This window comes from Halichoerus grypus, chromosome 8, assembly GCF_964656455.1.
Source record: "Halichoerus grypus chromosome 8, mHalGry1.hap1.1, whole genome shotgun sequence".
Taxonomy (NCBI): domain Eukaryota; kingdom Metazoa; phylum Chordata; class Mammalia; order Carnivora; family Phocidae; genus Halichoerus; species Halichoerus grypus.
In genome coordinates this window covers 142567139-142588379 of record NC_135719.1, presented here as the reverse complement: position 1 = coordinate 142588379, position 21241 = coordinate 142567139, and the positions used below count along the sequence as shown (strand labels likewise).

General features: G+C 50.6%; 1 protein-coding gene across 4 annotated transcripts in view; it reads left to right on the top strand.

The window, feature by feature from the left end:
* The window catches only part of CLMN (calmin), a 119493-nt gene that overhangs the window by 41285 nt on the left and 56967 nt on the right, over positions 1–21241 (top strand). Inside the window, exon 2 of one of the 4 annotated variants that reach the window (XM_078054164.1) lies at positions 2775–3101. The exons of the other annotated variants lie outside the window; for them this stretch is intronic. The gene's annotated coding sequence lies outside the window, so the exon portion shown is untranslated. The remainder of the gene's footprint in view (positions 1–2774; positions 3102–21241) is intronic. 4 annotated transcript variants of the gene reach the window in all.

Here is a 21241-nt window from a genome sequence, read left to right as displayed (position 1 = left end):
GTTTAACATAGCAAAAGTTAAAAGTTAGTTTTTTTTATTATTGAAGTATAATCGACATTCAATTTTAAATTAGTTTCAAGTGTAAAACCTACTGATTTGACAGTTCTGTGCATTACACAGTGCTCACCGTGGTAAGTGTAGCTACTGCTGTTTGTCACCATGCGACGTTATTACATTATTGACTCTATTCCCTATGCTGTACTTTCATCTCCGTGACTTATTTTATAACTGGAAGTTTGTCCTTCTTAATCCCTTTAATCTATTTCTCCCCTCCCCCATTCCCCCCTCTCTGGCAACCACCCAGTTTTCTCTGTAATTAAGAGTCTGTCTGGTTTTGTTCACTTTGTTTTTTAGATCCCACATATAAGTGAAATCATATGGTATTTGTCTTTCTCTGTCTGACTGATTTCATTTAGCATAATACCCTCTAGGTCCACTCATGTTGTCACAAACGGTAAGATCTCATTCTTTTTTAGGCTCAGTAATATTCCATTGTATGAATATACCACATCTTCTTTATCCATTCATTTATCGACACTTGGGTTGCTTCCATATCTTGGCTATTGTAAATAATGCTGCAGTAAACACAGGGGTGTATATATCTTTTTGAATTAGTGTTTTTGTTTTCTTTTGGTAAATATTCAGTAGTGGAATTACTAGATCTATGGTATTTCTATTTTTAATTTTTTGGGGAACCTCCATACTGTTTTCCACAGTAGCTGCACCAATTTGCATTCCCACCAACAGTGCAAGAGGGTTCCTTTGTTTCCACATCCCTGCCAACACTTGTTATTCTTTGTCTTTTTGATACTAGCCATTCTGACAGGTACGATATGTCATTGTGGTTTTGATTTGCATTTCCCTGATGATGAGTGATATGGAGCATCTTTTCATGTGTCTCTTGGCTGTCTGTATGTCTTTGGGAAAATGTCTGTTCAGGTCTTCTGCCCATTTTTAATCAGATTATTTCTTTTGTTTGATGTATAGTTGTATACGTTCTTTATATATTTTGGCTACTAACCCCTTGTCAGGTATACCATTTGCAAATACCTTCTCACGTTCACTAGGCTGCCTTTGCACAAGTTAATTTCTCACTCATGCGAAGTCCACCTTATAGCCAGTAGATGGATGGGAGAGCATGTGGGAGGGTGTTATGGCCAAGGTAGAAGTGATGCACATCCTTCCACCCCATCCCATTGACCAGAATTCTATCACATGACCCTAGTTGGATGCAGGGGCCCGGAGATACCGTTGGCCTCCTGGGAATGTCTCCACAGTTTGGAGGGAAAACATGAACCTTTGTGGGCAGGCGGCCAGGCTTGTGGATCCAGGAGGGGAGCCTGGCAGAGGCTCAGGCTGACAGAGCCTTTTGACCAGTCAGGAGGCCACATTATTGTTCAGTTGGACCATGAGGATAAGCCCTTTGATGAGTTGGAAAGCAAGATGTGAACACAAAGCACTCTAACCTTAATCACAGGTCATGAGCTGGGATAAAATCCTTTGGGTTCTGAGGGTCAGACCATCTGACCACCTTTCAGATCTACCAATCAGAGGGGAAGCAAGTTTTTAAAAGAACATCTATAAAGTGCCAAACCAAAGGCCCGTAGCAGCTGGCCTACAGCCCCTTCACTCTGGGCTACAGCTGAGGCCTTGATGTGACTGCATGCATGGCTCTGGTGTCTCGTGTGCTGGTGGCAGCTTCTCCCGTGGCCTGCGTGTGAGATGCATTTCACCGGGAGTTGGCTGCTCGCTGCTTGCAGCTGCTAGGAGGCTTGTGTTGTGGGGCTGTTGCTAGAGAGAAAATCTGATTATATTCAAACTCAAATTCATTAAATCAGAATGTTCTTTTTCCTCGAGGCTGGAGAATGTCACAGGGAGGCCCTTCCTCCTTCTGCCTACCCCAGGCTATTGGAGAGTATACGTTCAACAGTGTGTGTCTGAGAATGAAAAGAAGGCCTTGTTCCTTCTGATCCCAGCCATCCGCTCGAAGGATGATTCACTGAGAGGTGAAAATGAAATGTGATGATTGCAAATTATTGCAGATAGGAGGGCTGATACACAGATAGTGCCTTTCTCCTCCCCTTTCCCGTATTCCACATGCCACAGTTCATACCTGTGTGTATTAGTCAGGGTTCTCCAGAGGAAAAAGAACCAACAGGGCGTGCATATATATATAGAGAGAGATTTATTTTTAAAAATTGACTAACACGGGCGCCTGGGTGGCTCAGTCGTTAAGCGTCTGCCTTCGGCTCAGGTCATGATCTCAGGGTCCTGGGATCGAGCCCCACATCGGGCTCCCTGCTCAGCGGGAAGCCTGCTTCTCCCTCTCCCTCACTTGTATTCCCTCTCTCGCTGTGTCTCTCTCTGTCAAATAAATAAATAAAATCTTTAAAAAAAATAAATAAATAAAAAAAAATAAAAATTGACTAACACGATTATGGAGACAGGGGAGTCCAAATCTTCAGGGTGGGCTGGCAGGTCAGATCAGGGAAGAGCTACAGGTCCAGTCCAGAGGCCATCTGCTGACACCATCCCTTCTTGCTCAGAGGAGCTCAGTTTTTATTCTATTAAGGCCTTCAACTGATTGGGTGAGGCCCACCCACATCATAAAGCGTCGTCTGCTTTACTGAGTCTGCTAATTTAAATACCAATCTCATTCAGAAAACACCTTCACAGAAAACAATCCAACTTAACCTTTGACTAGACATGTGGGTGCATGGCCTAATCAAGTCGGCACATAAAATTAACCATCATGCTGTGTTTAATCCAAACAGGCTCACAGAAGCAGCAGGCTGACCCACAAAGTGCATGGATGCTGGGAAGCCAGGGTGTGAATCTTTCCAGCCGAACTTTCTAGGGATGTAACTTTAACCTCTCGGAGCCTCTGCAGCTTTGGAAAATCCCGGCCATTTATGGAGCCTGAGCGCCGTGGATTCGTGATTCTTCCCAAGTTTAAAGACAGGGCATCTTAAGAGACTGTCCTAACGCTATACTGCTTGGGGTTGGAAGAGTGGGGTGTGGAATCCAGGTCTGGCCTCGGGGTCCTGGTCGTCCCACCGCCACACACCAGCCCGGGTGAGGATTAGCTCAGTAAGATGCAGGTGCGTGGATAGAATACCAAGCAAATGCTGCCGTCTGCCTGGCTCAGTCGATAACAGGTTTCTTCTCCAAGGGGCCCCACTGGGAATGGTGGACTTGCAGAGTCTAGGGCCAGTTGCTGATGGTGACAAGGACAGTGACAGCCATCCTTCACTGGGCGTTTGCTGTGGCAGCCGTTTGAGCTCTTCACGCACTAGCTCACTGAGTCATCATGGCAGCCCCATGAGGTGGGGGCGCCGCTTTCCTCATCTTCCAGGAGATCGAGGCTCAGCTTACGTGACTTGCTGGAAGTCTCCTCCTTCGCCCAGCACAGCCACCTCGTCGCCCATGGCTCCGCCAGGCTCTGCAGAGTCTGTCTCAGTCAGCCCGGGCTGCTGCGATGTGGTACCACGGGCTGGCTGGCTTATAAACGACAGGAACTCATTTCTCCCAGTTCTGGATGCTGGAAGGCGACAGTCACAGTGTCTGGGGAGAGCTCGTTTCCGGTTCACAGACGGCGCCTTCTTGCTATGTCCTCATGAGGAAGCTCTCTGGGGTCCCTTCTAGAAGAGCACTAATCCCATTCATGAGGAGTCCACCCTCATGACCTAATCACCCCCCAGGCCCCACCTCCTAATACCATCACATTAGGGGTTAGGTTTCAACATATGAATTCTGGGGAGACACAAACGTTCAGTCCTTCACACTGCCCCCCCCACCAGCCATCCAACTCAGATATGCAGTTATTCTAAATGCGAGGCCCCATTGCAGATGAATGTTACGGCTTCATCGCTGAAATTCTGCAGTTGGGGTGAAGTGAGCAGATCTTCCATCCTCCTCCTCCTGGGCCACACCAGAGCCCTTTTTCTGGATGTCTGCGGCTGCACCCTCCTGTATCTGGGTCGCCCGGGCCTGCTCAGTGCCTGGCCCCAACGAGCCACATGTCCACCGGGCTGTTGGTTTAGCTGCCAGAAGCCGGGCCTGGGGTGGCCCCCACTGCTCGATGATTAAGGGCTTTGCATTCTACCTCCCAAAGGGCAAGTTGTGTGGGCTGGGGCGCATTCCCAGACTCCCTGGGCCTGACCTCCTCATCTGGAAAAGGGAGGAAAGAGTAGCACCTACCTCGAACTTAGCAAGATTGGGGCAAGTACTATCTCTAAAGCACGTAGCACAGTGCCTTGCCTGACACACAGCAAGAGCTCAAGAAATGGTTGTCTATTTTTATTAGGCATTTAGTAAATACCCAGCGGATATCTCTTGGCTGACCCCCCGCTTGGTCCCGATTATTTTTGAGGCCATAGCTTGCTGAGCTGTCCTCTGGTCGCTGGAATGTATTTGTTTGTCTTTTGTGGAGGGAGGTGGGGTTGGCCTTCTGGTGAGCGAAACACCTGGAGAAAAGCTACATGTCGAGTAGCCAGGCCCAAACCCCAGTTAACCATGGGGCGGGTACAGGGCCCTGAGAAATGTCGACTTCCAGAGAGTCCCCCAGAGCCCGACTCTGAGATTGGCTTTAATGCCTTTGAACAGGCGATGACACTTGATGGCTGGCGCCCCACGCGACTCGGAGTCACGTGACAAGTGCATGTTGACTCTCCAGGATGTTTGGGGACGCAGACGCTGGCCCAGCCTCAGCACCTGTCATCCGGGCTTTTGATGCCAGCTCTCCTGCTCCGAGGAGAAATTCCCAGAAAAGGCCTCTGGGGGTGGGAGCTGCTTGCAGGTTGTCGGGATTCATTCCTTCCCAGAATGAAGTTGATGGGTGCCCTCGGAGGCCAGGGCCGTGAGGCTTCCGGGTCCTTGTTGCAGGTGGGATCCTCGCAGGCCTCCGCGGGGGCGGTGGGGAGGAGCCAGCACCCCTGGAGACGGCCATGGATGGCCAGGGTTGGAAGAGCCACCCGGCCCAGCGGCCACTGTGTGCGCTGCTGGGTCCCCCTGCAGAGACACAGGTCTCCGGGACCTTGGCGACTCGAACGTTTGAGAACGAGAAAGGGGATGCCGTTCATTCTAGTTGATGCTCCTTATTCACACATCCCACATTTGCAGTTCACTCGCTCGCTGAGACTATTTGTAACCCTAAAATCAATAGCTGTGGCTTTCCTGGTCACGTGCAGACATGCGCACAGTGGCAAAAAAAATTTGCGTCCTCTGGGGCACGGGGCCCCAGCTGAGTCAGAACAAAGCGACGGTCTGTCTTCTGTCTTCTCATCTCTGCTCTCGTCGGGTAGACGGGTGTCTTTTTTGAGGTCTAGTTAGTGTCACATTTGTAGCATTTTTGTGCTTTCCGTTGGTGATTTTGCTGTTTAAAGTGCCCCCCCCCATAGTGCTAAAGTGCAAGAAGGCTGTGACCTACCTTATGGGAAAAATGCTCACGTTACGTAAGCTTTGTTCAGGCCAGAGTTATAGTGCTGGTGGCCATGAGTTCAGGGTTAGTGAACAATATACAGTTGACCCTTGCGCAACCCAGGAGTTAGGGGGGCGGACACCTCCTAAAGTAAAAATTCCCGTATAACTTTTGACTCCCCCCGCCAACTTAACTACTAATAGCCTGCTGTTAACCGGAAGCCTTACCAGCCACATAAACCGTCGAATAACACATATATTGTATGTTATATGTATTATGTACCGTAACCTTATAATAAAGTAAGCTAGAGAGAAAACGTTATTCAGACAATCATAAGGAAAATACTTTTTCAGTAGGTACTGGATTGGTTGAAAAAATCTGCGCATAAGTGGGCCCCTGCAATTCAAACTTTCTAGAGCATGACTACTGTGAACAAGGAGAACCAACAGTATTATCTTTGGTCAGTAGGGATAAACTGGATCATGCAGTCACTCAAGACCTGACGCAAAGCCACCTCCTCCAGGAAGCCTCCCGTGGTCTCTCCAGCCTCCAGAGATATTTCCCCTAGCCGGTTTCACCCCCCAATATGTTTATCATTGATTTAGCACATGACAGACTGCAAGGTGTTAGTCATTATCCCCATACATTCATCTTACTGTGTGACAATAGCATGAGCTCCCTGAAGGCTGGGGACATGTCCTTTATAATTCTTTGGCCCCTGCGCATAGTAGGCAGTATAATGTGTTTGATTCTTTCGGCAAATATTCGATTCATTCGTTTGACTTGTGTGTTCGATTCCTTCTTTGAACGAAAGACTGCCTGCAGGACTGACGGAAGGAAGGAAGGAATGATGCGCTCACCGAATGCCCGGTACCCGTGGGAGGCAGTGAGGCGGTAGGGATGGGGAAGCCATTAGTCACAGAATCTTGGGTGCTGCCGTAGTGGAGAGCGGAGAGGAGGCGCCCTCCCATCTAAGGAGGGAAACGGACAGCTAGGGGGAGAAGTGCAGGGACGGTGTTTCAGGCAGCAGGAACAGCACGTGCAAAGGCCCAGAGGCATGGCAAGCAGATATGTTAGGAAGCTGCAAAGACGTGCAGCAGCGAAGCGCATATGGTCTGGGGTTGGTGGGGAGGAGTTGGGAGCAGTGGGGCCGGGCCCCAGGGGCCGTGTGTTTGCACCGGAGCAGCCCTGAGTGACCAAGGAAGAGCCTTTGAGGGGTTGAAGCCCTCAGTGGTTTGCGGTCGGACAATAATCAGCTCAGCAGCACATGTGCATAATGTGGAGCAGGGATCTGTCCTGTGCTGGCCAGGAGAGGGCTCAAAGGCACGTGGCACCCTGTGGTCCCTCCTGGGGTCCCTCCGGGGGCGCCCACCCAGGAGAGGGGCGAGACGCAAACTTCTTTCCCAGCCCCTCCAGCGAGGCATAAAAACAGGATCCCCAAACAGATCCAGATCTCGTTTTGCTGGCCGGCTCCCAGCCGTTCTGTGGGAACCACAGCCATCGCTTCCTCTCCAGTGTTTCTTGAAAGCCCAGGAGGGCCCGGTAGGGCTGGGGGCGGGGTGTCCTTCCCAGTCCCCGTCCCGGTCCCCGTCCCCGTCCCTGTCCTCCCTGTCCTCGTGAAGTACACGTCCTGGCACCTGCCAGGCTTTTCCAAGCAGCATTTCCTCCCTGCTCCTGTGCCTGAGGTCAAGCCCGGGGTGGAGGCAGCTGGTGGGCGGCCAGCGAGGGGGGGGAGTCCAGCCGGCCCAGGAGCCCCCCCAGCCCTGCCCTGCGTCGCCTCACCCCCTCCTGCCCACAGGAGCCGCTCCCTCGCCTTTGCCAGCCCTGGCCGGCCCTCCTGGCGCTAGCTTCCGGGCCCCCCAGCTTCCCTGAACACACACTGCACACCCCCCCACACACTACACACACTACACACCACACACAACACACACACACTACACACCCACACACACAACATACACACACACAACACACACATACCACACACACCCACACACATACCACACACACAACACACACATACCACACACACCCACACACACAACACACACAACACACTACACAACACACACGACCCACACACACAACACACACAACACACTACACAACACACACGACCCACACACACAACACACACATACCACACACAACACACACATACTACACACACAACACCCCCCCACACACACTACACAACACACTACACAACACACATGACACACACAACACACACATACCACACACACTACACAACACACACGACACACACACAACACACACATACCACACACACCCACACACACAACACACACATACCACACCCACACCACACCCACACACACCCACACACACAACACACACATTACCACACACACCCACACACAACACACACATACTACACACACAACACCCCCACACACACACACTACACAACACACTACACAACACACATGACACAACACACACATACCACACACTACACACCACACACAACACACACATACCACACACTACACACCCCCACACACAACACACAAAACACACACAACACACACACACAACACACACACCCCACACACGTACTACACAGCTCCCCACACACATACCATACACACAACACACAATACAAACACAACACACATGTAGTACACACCTCCCCACACACCCCACACAGACATGCCATACACATACCACACACGTATCACACATGTACTACACACACCCCACACACACTCCACATATTACACATATATCACACACACACACACACACACACACACACACAAGGTACGCTGTGTTACCTGTGAGTGCCAGCTCCCATATGCTCCCTGTTTCCTCAGAGGTATTTCCTATCAGCACTTTCTTTTCCGGGGCTCGCTGTGTTTATAGGGGTCGCCTAAGGATTCTGGCCAGGACCTGTTAATGTCAGCCACACGGACACCCCCTTGCGCTGGAGATCGCCCTTCCCTCCACATTGGGCTCCTTGGGGCATCCAGTGAACCATGCACACTTCCGCTCCCTCTTCTCTTGGGATGAGCCAATACCTGGAAGTTTCTTTGTCCCTTGTGCGTAGAGACCCAGTTGGCTTTACTACAAGCCCTTCAGATTAGAGCAGTCTTTTCAGGAAAGATGGAAACCTGTCAACTCCTTTGGACATTGTTGTCAAGGAAATAATGGGATTCCTTGCAGAGAAACTTCTGCCGCTCCTGGGGCAGCATCATCCTTAGAACATAAGTAACCACCCCTGAAGGCATGCTGATGCTGCTGATGTCCACTTTTTAATTCTTACCATCACCACCACCACCACCAACAACCCCCCCCCCAGCAACACAGGGCCAAAGGTATTGTTTTAGTGATTCCATAGGTGGAAAGGATGAATCTTGAAGAGTCTATTAGTTCTCTAGGGCTGCTGTATCGAAGTGCCACACACTGGAGCTTTACCTGTAGACGTTTATCTTCTCACAGGTCTGGAGGCCAGAGTCCAAGGTCAAGGTGCCATCAGGGTTGGTTCCCTCTGAGGACCGTGAGGGCTGAATCTGTTCCAGGCCTCTCTCCTTGGATTGTAGATGGCTGTGTTCTCCCTTTGTCTTCACTGGGTCTTCCCTCTGTGTGTATTTCAGGACACCAGTTCTACTAGATGAGGGCCTCCCTTTAATGACCTCATTTTAACATAACTACCTCTGTAAAGACCTCATCTCCTGTAGGGTCAGTTATGAGGTTCTGGGGGTTAGGACTTCAACATACAGATTTTTGAGAGGACATAATTCAGCCCATCATAGAGAGTTTACCCCTGACCACATAGCTGGGTGGCGGTGCTAAGAGAAGAACCAACTTCTGCCATACCCCAAAGGACACCCAATGGCAGCCATCTTGGAGAGGGCTTTGGGGGGTGGTTGGGGTTGGGGGGACTTGATGGGAAAGGATGGAGGAGAGCTGAGCCTGCCCATCCCTGCAGATGCCTTTATATCCTTGACTCTGGGGATACCCCACCCTCCAGCCAGAATGACCCGTAATGTCAGTCATGGAGACCTGTTCCCTCTGTTGCACATACCCAAAGGTATGTTGAAAATAGACATTCGGGGGTCAGATTCTGGTTCGGAAACTCTCTCGCAGCATGGCCTTGGGCATACATCCCAAGTCTCATTTCTTCATTGGTGAGATGGTGATGATGGTGCCTGTCTGTCAGGACTCATGTTGGCAAGTGACAGAAACCTAACTAGAACTCACCGAAGCATGAAAGGGAGTAAATCTGCTTACGGATTTCAAGGAGGAGATACTGATTAAGCCACTAGCCAGGCAGGGATGTAGCGGGGGCCCAGAAGTAAAGGAAACCAGGACTTGGGCATCGACAACTGTTTCATTCCTCTCTGCATTTTGTCAAATTCCCTCTTATTCTTGGGGCGCCTGGGTGGCTCGGTCAGTTGGGCACCCGACTCTTGATTTCTGCTCAGGCCGTGATCTTGGAGTCATGGGATCGAGCCGTGTATGACCGCCATTAACCCCCAAGTTCAAATCACAGCTCCAGTCATGAGAGAGAGACATCCCTGGTGGTCTCTGTAGTCGCAAGTCCGAAGCTCCCAGGGAAGGAGCTCATTGGCTCAGCTGGGGGACCGTGTCCTCCAAGGCAATCTGTGAGTGCAAGGGGCCAGGTTGTGACATGTGGTGGGGTCATGGCCTAGGCTGTGAGTTCCCAGTAGAACATGGTAGCTCCATACCCCTCAGGGCCACGGGGCAGCGGCAAGGGAGCAAGAAGGCAGCATCCAAAACAGGGAGCCCACAGACACTGGTGCTACAAGAATGAAACAGGATGGTGGTCATGAGCACTCTTAGCCAACTGCCTGCTTCTGGAAATGTTAGCGCCCTTCTCCCTACCCACCGCTTACGTAACGCAAGTGAACGGAAGGAGATTAATTTGAATTAATGAGGTGCAGTTGAAATATTTTTAACATTGAAGCACATAGTTATTCTATTAACAAAATATTTTAAATGGCCGGTGCTGGGTCTTTGTCGATGAATAGACACCTTCATCTACTGTTGGCATCCTTCACATCCGAGAGAATGACTTAAAATCCGTTCTTTAGAGAGGATGAAGACAGAAAATGAATAAAAACAGTAGCGAATAGTTCCTCGTCTAGACGCAATTGGCAGCAGGTACTCGACAATTGTTTAATTGGATGAACAAAGTATAAATCATTCCCTTTTACTCTTGCCTCCTTTGCCTTTGGTTTACTTCTCAAATTCTAACTAGTGTAAACTGCAACCCAGAATGAAAGATTGCACATTCTAATTTAAGGAACCCAGATGAAGAATGGCCTCATTGTATATTTGGTCCAAAGGAAGCCCTTGGGTGGCATTCAAGGCTCTCACGGAGCACCCCTCCTCCCCTACCTGCCACAGAGCTGGGCTTAGCACATCTCAGAAGCCGCCATTCATTATTGTTATTATTGTCATTACTATTCTGCTCAGGTGCCCCAGGACCTGCGAGTCCCTATCTGCTCAGGTGCCCCAGGACCTGCGAGTCCCTTCTCCAGCCTCATTTCCCACCGGGGACGTTCCTGAGGCTGGTGACCCGGTCCCCCAGCAGAGCCCTTCTCCTGCCATCCACATTTTACCAGGGTCTCTGACCAGCAGTGTATTTGGCAGTGTTTCTCCCAGACCAGCAAAAGGCACACGTTGTGGCCAGTGCATTGTTCAGCTTCACCTCTAAATGAGTAAATGAAGGGACATTTAGCCCCTGGTCCTTTAAGTGTCTTGAGTGAATGTTTAAGAGATGGTTGAGAAAGAGAGGTGTTGGGGGGCTTGTGGAGGATTCGGCCAGCACAGGGCAAACGCCCGCCCCTGGGCCCAGCAGGTGGGGTGTGCTCGCCAAGGCAGCCTATTCTCAGGGAACAAAACGGTGTTCATAAAGACAGTGCTTTCTAAATCATAAGCGCTGCAGTTATCTGGTAAGTCACAAAGCCACAGGTTGCCATTTCCTCTGGCAAGAGTCATTGTCTTACAACACAACCCAGAGTTCCTTCCCACGAGACATGCGTAAGCCTGATCAAATTATGCCGTTTTGTGAATAAGAGCGGGTTGAAAATGATGTAGGGAGCATCACGCAGTCCTTCCCAACTGGTGGCGGAGACTCGGTGGTGGGTGAGCTGCGGGAGGAAAGTGTGGGGCATTGTCCCCTGTGTCCCCCACCCCATACAACCACCGAACATCCTGGTGTCGGGACCCTGGGCTCCGGAGAGCCTGACCGCCTGGGCTCAGACCACAGCAGTGCCCACTCCTAGGGGTACAACTCCAGGCAAGTTACTTGACCTCTCTGTGCCTCAGGTTTCTCATTTGTAATATGGGATAATAACGTATTTGCTTCACAGGGGGAAAAGAATTAAGATTAAAAGTATTAATTTAGGCAAAGTGCTTAGAATAGTCCAAACAGAACTGGCTATATAACATGACCTATGAGCTCCCCCAAATCACCCCACTCGTATAAACATGAGAATAAGGGAAAATAGGCTGGAGTCATGTGTTAGTGTGTCTGGCTGCTAGAATAAAATGCCACAGACTGGGTGGCTCGTAAATAACAGAAATTTATTTCTCATGGTTCGGGAGGCTGGAAATCCAAGGTTGAGGTGCTGGCAGATTTGGGGGCTGGCGAGAGCCTGCTTCTGGTTCACTGTTGGCCGTCTTCTTGTTGAGCGCTCACCTGATGGAAGGGGCATGCGAGGGAGCTTTCTGGGGTTCCTTTTATCAGGGCACTAATTCCATTCACAGGGGCGTCACCCTCTTGACTTAATCACCTCCCGGGGGCCCCACCTCCAACACCATCCCATTGGCAGTGAGGATTGCACCATGGGAATTTGAGGGGACACAGCATCCAGTCTAGATTAGAGCACAAAACTCAAGAACTTGGCAGGGACACAGAGAAAAAAGAGGTAGGAACCTCATAAAAACAACAGCCCAGTTTTATACCTGGGAAATGGTTGCAAAAGACCTGCAGCAGGTATGGGAGGCCTGCAGCTTGCTCGTGGGAGTGGGCACGGCACACGTGTGGCTCGTGAGAGATGGCCAGCTGGTGGGAGGAGGGTGACCCGAGATTGGATGGAAAGCTGTGTGTCCGTCTACTCCAGCCGCCGTCACAAAACACCTCGGGCTGCATGGGATGAATAGCAGACATTCTTCGTCCCCCAGGCTGGAGGCTGGAAGTCCAGGATCAAGGTGTTGGCTGCGTTGTTTCTCCTGAAACCTCTTTCCTGGGCCTGCAGACAGACGGCCACCTTCTTGCTGGGTCCCCCCATGGTCTTCCTTCCGCACGGACGCTGCCCTGGTGTCTGTGTGTCCGAATCTCCTCTTTTTATAAGGACACCGGTCATGTTGGATTAGGGCCCAAGCTAATGGCCTCATTTTTTATTCAATCATTTCTTTAAAGACCCCGCCACCCATCTCCAACTACAGTCACATGCTGAGGCCCTGGGGGTTAGGACTCCAACAGAGGAATTCGGGGAGGATGCTAGTCAGCCCATGGTAACCTGTAACACGAGGTGTGGATGGCTGTGGCCCAGAACACGGGCGGGGAACACAGCGGGTAGATGTTTGCGGTGTGCACACGTGAGAGTGTGTGTGTGTGTCTTTTATATATTCCTGGGTGGATCTGTTCAGCTCCGAGCAGCTGGGTGTTGCTGTCTGTGTACATCTAGCATTTCTCAAAGACAAAACTGTGCATCAGCAAATGCAAACTTCATGTCGTACTTAAATTGGCCCCTAACATGCCACTTGCGCCAGCAGGAGTTTGTGTTTTTAGCAAGGGTTGTAGTGGGCCTGGCTGTACGTGCTGGACTGTGCACTGAGGGCTGTGGGCTGCCTCTCCCCAGGGCTGACCGTAGCTCCCAGGCCACGGCGCCGGGCCCGTCCCAAGCATGTCATCCCCACCGCCGTGCCCCGAGTGCGAAAGAACAGCCATAACCCCCACCCCCATTTGCACAAGTGGGGACACAAAGGCCCGGGACCTGAGAAGCTTGCCCAGCAGCAGTGCTACCTGGGGTTTGGGGGGGCGGGACCCAGGCCCTTTTGATCTTGATGGTGGTTCTCAGATCTGCCCCTGCAAGAGGTTCGGCCAACAGGGCATATTGAACATGCAGATTCCCAGGCTCCTCTGCTGGCATGTGGATCCCATCAGGGCCTGGGCCTAGGAGGCTCCCAGGTGATCGTCATGACGTGACCAGGCAATGTTAGGTGATGCTGTCCTCCGTCTCCCAGCGTGTCTGCGACACTTGATCCGTGTTTGTAACTGTGATGATTCAGATGTTTGAAACGACATTTTCCATGTGAGCGAGACCTGCTCCTGAGGTTGGGTCCCCCGCCCCCCCCCCCCCCCGGAGCTGACCTCAGCCCAGAGAGGTAGCGAAGCTGAGTGCGAAGTACTGAGGCCGTGGAGGTGACCCATGTGCTCTATCTCCCTAGCTGTGAGACCCCAGGCAAGTCCCAACCTGGAGAGGCGAGCACGGTGGGTCCCATTTTACAGATGTGTAGACTGCGGCGCCCAGGAGTCGGCGTCCGGAAAGCAGGTCGCTTAGTGCCCGCCCAAGCTCCCGCTGTCCCCTCATCCTTTCCAGTTTGGGTGGTTGCAGGCGACAGCAGGCAGGAAGCTCAGGAGGGTTCGTGTTGTAGAAATTGCCCTGGAGTCACCAGACTACAGAGGTCATGAAAACAGTCTCCCCATAAGACGGCTCATATTTCCGACACCAATTGCAAGTTCAAGGGGTTCCAGAAATCACACTCTGGTTTGAGAATTCATTAGAGAGACACATACTCACTGAAGGCCATTACCCTCATGTTACCCTCGCATTACATTAGGGAAGCCCACTGAGCTGCGGTGCCCAGCGTTTTCACTGAGGCACGATGACTGACTGACAGATTGCCCTCCTTGTTGAACTCGGTCTCCAGGCCAGCTGATACTGGGTGACCAGCCTAAGTCCACGGTTGGTCTTCCTGGCATGGCCAGCCCTACACTAAGATCCCGTGTGGTCAGCCCCTGCCCTAACCAGACATGCTCCTATTGCCTATGACATAGATCGCCTCCCAGAAGCCCAGCACGGACAAGGCCAAAGTCAGCCCTGCTCTGAAAGTCATGGTGCGAACTGGCTTTGGCTGATCTGGTGAATGTAAATACGCTCATGGGGGGTGGGGAGGCACGGCCATGGGTCCAGTCCAAGCACTTTGCAAACACCATTTCTCATTTCAGCCTCATGCCAACCACACGGTGCCGTAGACAACTCCCCCCACCCTACACACACACACACACACACACACACACACACACACACACACACACACACACGTTGCAGATGGGGACAGCGAGGGGAGGCCCCTTGCCCCCATCACAGAACCAGTAAGCTGTAGAGCCAGAATGCCTTGACCCCTGATAGTTGGCTATTAGTTTTTGAACTTTTAAAAAACATTAGTAAGTTGCTGCCCCACTTCAGATGGCCTGTCTAGCACCCCCTGGCGTTCCTTTGGTAATTTCCGGCCCCCTGGAGAAGGAAAGACCACCCCGAGTCCACCGGTCTTGGGGCCAGACCCAGCGGGAGCTGGAAGAGGTGCAAAGCCATAAAGCAGCCTGGAGGGAAGTTATTTTTCAATCAAGTTGGGCTTTGCCTCGCTAATCCTTCCCTTCTGCAGGGACCGAGGGCAGAAAACTCTTCTCTGCGTGACGAGACCCCGGGCCTGGTTCTGGCCCTCGGACCCGAGTGTAGAACCTGGGTCTAAAAGTAAAGGAATGCGTCTCAGAAAGCCACGTGGCCGGGAGGGTCCAGCTGCTCCTTCTGAAGGAAAAGATTGAATGTGGGAGGGGGGGTGTCCAACAAAGTCCCAACGATCCTCTGCGATTCCACCGCTCTGGAATCGGGGGAACTTGCTCCCTACATTTAGCGTTTCTCTTTCTTCCTGGGTGATCCTGAGCACGAAACTCCCTCACCTCTCTTTCCTGGTCTGTAAAGTGGAGGTCGCAACACCCACCTGCCGAGTGCCCAGCACGGTGTGCACAACTTAATACATTGAGGTGCCTGGTTTCCGCAAGCAAGGGTAATAGATGACCTTTGTGATTCGGACACCAGGCCCTCCTTGCTCTATAGCAAACGAGTTCAGTTGATAAACTGAAGACGTTCCGAAGGGCCCAAGGAGGGAACCAGTGTGTTTGAAAGATTGCAAAGACCGCCTGACTGGGAGATGAGCTGATTTAGTGGATTCCGTTGGCCAAGTGAACATCAGGTGCAAGGCAGCAAAGCTCTGGCAGCATGCAAGATGGCGGGTGGAGGTCTTAGCGCCGCCATCTAAGAACTAGGAAGATGGACATTGCCTTTGGCTCTTCAGCAACACCCCCCCTGACACACACACACACACACACACACGTGGGATCACTTGGTGCAGACGCCGAGTGCACATACCACATGGGAAATAAAAGAGTGCGCGCAGGAAACCCAGAGGTTAGAGGGGGTGATGTTTGGTTCCAGGTGGTCCCCCGAGCAGATTTCCTGTATTGTTGTTAAAAGCCTAATGCCTTTTCAAGATCTCACAGTCTTTGCCACCTTTTTGAATACCTGCCCTTCCCAGTTTCCCCCAACTCCGCCAGCTCACCCCCCAACACACAGAAACATTTGGTTCATCATCTCTGAGACTTTTGTCCGATCCCGCCCCACCACCACCATGTTGTTCAGAGGCCCCGGGCAATATCCAGTATTTACAAATCCTTCCTCATGCCTCAAACTCTTGCATTCATTCATTCTTTGCACCCTGCAGTGAGAGGCTTCCTGGCTTGGCAGGGTGACCCCCAGTAAGGCTTATCTGCAAGGACAACACATCCCTTAGCTCTTCGCCATTTGTAATTGTTTCTCGTTTCTCGCATAGACTCAGCAGCCATGATTCACTGAAGTTGGATGGCTTTTTGAGCACAGCTCAGATGGGGGAGGGACATAAAGGAGAGAAAAGACATCGTGGAGATCCCATTGCCTATCATGTGGCTGCTGAGCCGTTCTGCCGTGAATCATTTTCCGCTGCGGCGCTGGGGATGGGGTGTGTGCGAAACAGGTTTGCAGGTTGTGAAGTGATGTAGAAGAGCCCACCAGCGCTTAGGCATAGTAGTACTCATTACCGAAGTATTTTTAGCGGCCCAAAACATCACAGCTAGCCTAACTACCAACAACGGGGATGTGGCTGAGTCCACACCGATGGGTTTCTGATGGGTTTCGAAAAACAAGAGAACGTGTCTTGTACCAGTCAGGATTGTGTTTAGCTGCAAGTAACAAAAACCCAACTTACGGGACTTCATCCAAGAGGGTTCATCTAGCTCATACAACAGGAAGCCCAGAGCTAGGCAGCCTATGGCCCGTTCAGGACCCAGTGGGGCCATCAGGGAACCAGCTACTTCCATCCACTGCTCAACCATCCTTAGCACTGGCTCTTGTGTTTCTAGCTCCATGGCTCCATTCCGGGAAGCCAGAGGGTTAGAAGAAGGGCAAAGAGGGCACAGTCCAGCATCCTCCGCTCCCTTCTACAGAGCACTCCTGGAAACCCCACCCCTAACTCCCTAATTTCCACCCCCACTTCATCAGCCAGGCTCTGTCACATGACTACCCCTAACTGCCCAGGAAACTAGGCAGATTGCTGACTCAAAATTAGGATCCTGGGAGTTGAGAAGAGCAAAATAGTTATAGGGGAGGCATCCAGCAGTGTCTGCTCAGCCCACCCTAAGCCACCCGGCATCCATACACGCCTTCTTCCAAGGAGAGAGCCACAAGGTTTCATCCTGTTGTTGCAGCCGGGGCTCAAAATCCAGGATCGTGAAGGGCTGTGCCAGGTTCCCCACCAGGTCTGAACGTGTCTGGTTCCTTGTGCCTATAAACGAAAAGACAGGTGGTCTGCCCGCCTCCCCTCACCCAGCCCCAGTGTACAATGATGGAGAAGAGAAGCAAGATAGTAAGAATGACAACAATAACCACCATTCGGGAAAGGTGAGGAGAGATCCCTACTCGGCACCCAGCAGCGCCCACAACGCAGATAACACGCTGCACACATAATAGGGTCAAAAGTATGTTAAAACAAGCGAGCAAAATTAAAATGTATGCAGAAGGCAAAATGGAAGGAAAGAAGCAATCTGGGAATAATTCAACCCATATGACTTTTTTCTATTGACTTTTCCAGTTTTTTCTGTTCTAGGTAACTTTTTTGAACAAAATCCTTTTGTCAAATACTACATTTGTAAATATTTCCCCCAGTGGTCTGGAGGACAGAAGATCAGAAACATTGCGCTCTGCACAGGGTTGAGTACATGGAAGTTTTTTTTTTTTTTAAGTAAAATTTAAAATTTCTCCCAAATATAGGCACATGGTTAAAAAGATAAAATACACAGACAAGCTTATAATGAAAGCAGGGTCCTTCTCCATCAGCTTTCTCCACCTGCTGGCCTGTCCCCACGGGGAAGCCCTTTTGTAGCTTTTAGACTTTTTCACATAGGGTTCTTCCCTTGCCCGAGGTATGGTTCTTTGCAGAACAACTGAGTAAAATATGTGAACTTGAAAATAACACAACCCCGAAAATATGCATCCATCTGCAGAGGGATCCGCCAGGGTGGCAGGCAATGTGGTAGGAAGTAGTGACCTAAATTGGAAGGACTTAGAATATTCTACTAATGATCTCCGTCCTGGTTTACTGGGAAGTCTGAGTCAGTCAGGGGCAAGGTCGGGAGGCAGTTCCATAGGACCACAGGCTTTGGGGTCAGACCTGGGTGTGAAACCCGGCTCCGTTTCTTGCCAGATGGGGTGACCTCGCTTGTCCCTGCCTTGGTAGGTGCATCTGTGAAATGGGAATCAGGGATGTTCGCCTTAAGGGCTCTTTGTTGTTTTTTTTAACTTCTGTTGATTCTATTTAAAGTTTCTATTTCTTCCTGCTCTCATTTTGGCAGTCTCTGGTTTTCCAAGGATTTATTTTAGTTATGTTTTTGAACTTTCAGAACAGTTATTTTATTTTATTTTAAAAGTTTGTTTGGGGGCATCTGGGTGGCTCAGTCAGTTAGGCCTCTGCCTTTGGTTCAGGTCATGATCCCAGGGTGCTGGGATCAAGCCCCACATAGGGCTTCCTGCTCCACGGGAAGCCTGCTTCTCCCTCTCCCACTCCCCCTGCTTGTGTTCCCACTCTCGCTGTGTCTCTCTCTGTCAAAGAAATAAATAAAATCTTAAAAAAATAATAAAAGTTTGTTTGAATCGGGATCCAGAGAAAGGCCCTACATTGCAATGGGCTGGTGTCTCCTAAGCCTTTAAACCTTTCTTAATCCGTAGGTTTTCCTTCTTCTCTTTCTTCTTTGTACTTTGTTGAAGAAACTAGTGAGGGACTTTTAACTGTAACCAACAGAAACCCATGAGAACGTGACGAAGCTATAAAGTTGCATTAAGAAAACTACAGCGGTCCCACTGAATCCAAAGGCCCGGGTGTAGCAGGGCCTCAGGTAAAGGCTGGAACAGGACTGCCCTTTGCACACTTTGCCCCGCTCCATCTTTTTCCTGATTGTTCTTTTTTGCCCTCCAGTCGACACAGCAGCTGATGGCCTCCATACCACCCGCTGCATTCAGAGACCAGCCGGACGGAGGCTGCATTCAGTCCCCATCTGAGTTCCCAAGAAGGGGCTCTGATCCAGTGGCCAAGTCGTTGGCCTCCGGGGTCCCACTGCCCTTACCACTCAAATCTACGGGCAGAACACTCACGGGGTACACACCACAATGAGAGTACCCATCTCATAGGGTAGCTGGGTCAGAGGAAAGAGACAAGGCATGCACAGTGTGAGCCCCAAATACACCGCACCTTCAGCCATAAAAAACAGACCACCGAAAACGTGTAGGAGTCATGAAGTTTCCTTTAAGCACAATGAGGCTACACGGCACAGCACCCCACTTCTTCCTGAGAGTCAGTCAGACCTAGCTTCGTCATTGGCCATTCATTTAAGCCAAGTGCCAAATGCTAACGTGGGCCAGATGTGGCCCTTGGCCACTGTGTGCAGGTGGTGGGCGGTTACGCAGTCAGGCTTGTCCTCTTGGTTCCTGAACCCATGCACCAAAAATGCTGGCCTGGGAGAAATCCCTTCATGGGAACAACCCTGTGGACTTGGATTCCAGGTCAGACCCCCACTGACAGAACCACAGTGATCTACCCCATCAGGGCCAGCACACTGCTGAGCTGGTCCCCACGCTGTTTCCCAGGAATCTTCCCCGAAGCTTTCTGGGTTCTGTCCCGTTGGATCCGCCTGAGGTTGTGGCTCCCAGAAACAGCCAGAGCAATACTGTGAGCAGAGACTGTGGGAGTCGCAGGGGGCAGGTACAAAACAGGAGAAGATCTGGATTTTTTCCTAGAGCCATGCTGGGGAGGTTAGACAACAGGCTAGAGGTCAAGGTTGCAGTTGGAGAGTGATCCAGGCTGTATCAGAATGGGCGTGGTGGTTTCGGAGGTCAGATGCAAGGAGCAGACTGGTAGGTGGGTTTCCACTCACTCGACAAGCATCTGCACTCACGTACCAGGGGCAACAGTGACGTACAAGACACTTTCTACTAATGGAGTTACTCATTCACGTGTTGGTGCATTCACTGAGGATACCCTCCCTTCTTGAACCAAAACATCTCAGGTGGCTTACCTGATCCATAAAACAGTTAAAAAGAAAATCAACAAGAGTCCGTATCAGGTAATATCTTTGTAAAAATTGGGTGAAAGTGAGTATCCAGATTAGATTGGGCCATGGTCCCATTCATCTGTGAAACTCGGACATCAGGTTTCATAAAGAATTTCCCGGCAGCAGAGCAATAAAGGAAATGCATCTGGCTATGAGATTTTTGTTGCCCCCAATGAGGAAAACGTGAGTATTTGCAGAACCCCTGCACCTTTGTGTAAGAAGCTGTTCGTGATAGGCTCTGTCCCTGCTTTGGGTAGACTCCTGTGTTTTCGTCTCCTGCATAAATGCACAGATTCATTTTCAAATACACATTCCTCCCGAAGAAATCTGGGACAAGGAGAGTCGTCATAGCATATCCGGATGGAGGAATGATAATAGTTTTCAAGAGCAGTAACAAAACCTTCTTCCAGCTCACCAGCTTTTTCGGCAGCCTGAAAACCACTTAACAGGCTTTCTATCAGAATCAGCTGCTGGAGAGTATCGGTGTGTTTTTAGTTTCTTTCTAAAATGCTAAGGTTTGAAGGACTGGAAGCGTTTGGCCTCTCCAGGTAGCCCTCTCCAGCTTGGTCACCTCTGATGGCCTGCCTTCCTGATGTCAGACTGAGGCCCGTTTATTTCCTCTCGCTTCCCTAACTGTTGTACCCCTACTGGATTTGCCCTTTTCCAAAAGACAGCTCTAAGATCATGGGAGCCTGATTTTGGAGAAGTGCTGAGCACCTCGTCCTGTGAGGCATTCAAGTAGACTCTGGATGACTGCCTTAATGCCAGTGCTGGATGGGAAGCTACCCTCAGTAATCTTATTTAAGAACCTCTCCAACCAAAACACCAGATTCCCAAATGGTCTGATGAGCAGAGTAAATCTGGGTTCCTCGTGGGGCTCAGAAAATGGGGAAAAAGATTACTCTCCTTGAACAAAATTTAATCTACTGAGAAGTTTTGCCTACAAGTAGGAGGTAGCCTATTTGATTTTTTTTTTTTTTTACTCGTTTCTATTTAAACATTACAGAAGAAGAGGAAAAAAGTCAATGATGATTGTTTGGGGTGGTTTTTCCTCTTGCTCCCTTGGGTTCCTCAGACAAAGGGTATGTTTAGCAGGGGTGAGGCGAGGAAGGAGTAGGTGCTCTGAC